The sequence below is a fragment of the Diabrotica undecimpunctata genome, unplaced genomic scaffold (genome assembly GCF_040954645.1).
Source record: "Diabrotica undecimpunctata isolate CICGRU unplaced genomic scaffold, icDiaUnde3 ctg00003298.1, whole genome shotgun sequence".
NCBI lineage: Eukaryota > Metazoa > Arthropoda > Insecta > Coleoptera > Chrysomelidae > Diabrotica > Diabrotica undecimpunctata.
This window is the reverse complement of record NW_027314495.1, coordinates 1-1,149: the sequence shown is the minus strand read 5'-3', so window position 1 is coordinate 1,149 and position 1,149 is coordinate 1.

Here is a 1,149-nt window from a genome sequence, read left to right as displayed (position 1 = left end):
TTTCTGAATTGGACTAAGCATTTCTTCAGCAAGTAGTCCAAGAAATGCCCAATGACTACTAGACCTATTTGAGTGTTGGAAATCAAGAAAAATAGCCCTTAATTTATCTTTCACAAGAATACCTATTCTGGATTATTTGCAAGCTCGATGCGAAGTTAAACGAAACTCGAAAAGAAATTTAAGGAAAGCTCATAATATCACAACTTCGGAAGTTATTAGCTACAATCATTCTGAAGCTTTGTAAAACGGCCCACTTCCGGTCAAATCAGCTAAGTTACAACATCTTGTCCACTTGATCAAATATTTGGAAAACGTTAACTATAGAAAGTTCTACACTGATTTACAAGGTACTACACAGGAAGAAAGTTCGGAGGAAGAAACATTTTGTAATGCAGAAGTTTGAAGGTACTGGGGAAGAACGTTCATGGTCCATGCCGGCACACTTAATTTTTTGTATTATGTTTCGCAATTACAATATTTTTTTGTTTTCTCTCGATTTTTCCTCTATAAACATGTCAACGTACCATTGAAAAAATTTACTTATTTATAAGGTTGAATTAAAACAATTCAATGAAAATTCAAAAACAACGAAAATGCAGGTTACATTAATGTATTTTCATTAAATATACCTATCTCTTTTCCATCTCTCTCGCTTTGATTTTCATCAAGCCCTTAATTTTATGTTTAATTATTTTCAATAAATAAAATTCAACAAAATCCGATAAACTTTTTTATTGAATTCGTCGCAAATCGATATAAATAACTTATTTATCGTTGTAATTATAAATGCCTAAATGAGCAAATTTATAATTGCAAATTTACTGTAAAATTGCTTCTAAATTACATTAATTCATTTATAAGCCAATGTCGGGAGCTGTAATTATAAAACCTCAGTGTTTAATTTACGAGAACTTGGTGTGGGGAAAGGGCCAAAAGGTTCAGAAAAACGTATTGATTTATGGGTTACGTCTCGAAATATTTATGCCCTTTCAATTGTTTTAACCCCGAAAGATTAATTAATATATTTTCTATAAATCATCTGGTTTTTAAATAGTATTGATATAAGGTTGAATGCCCGAATAAATGAACTTTGATCAAATAAAAGGCAGATATCGAGCACAGTTTTTAATTAAACTCTGAGATAGCGCG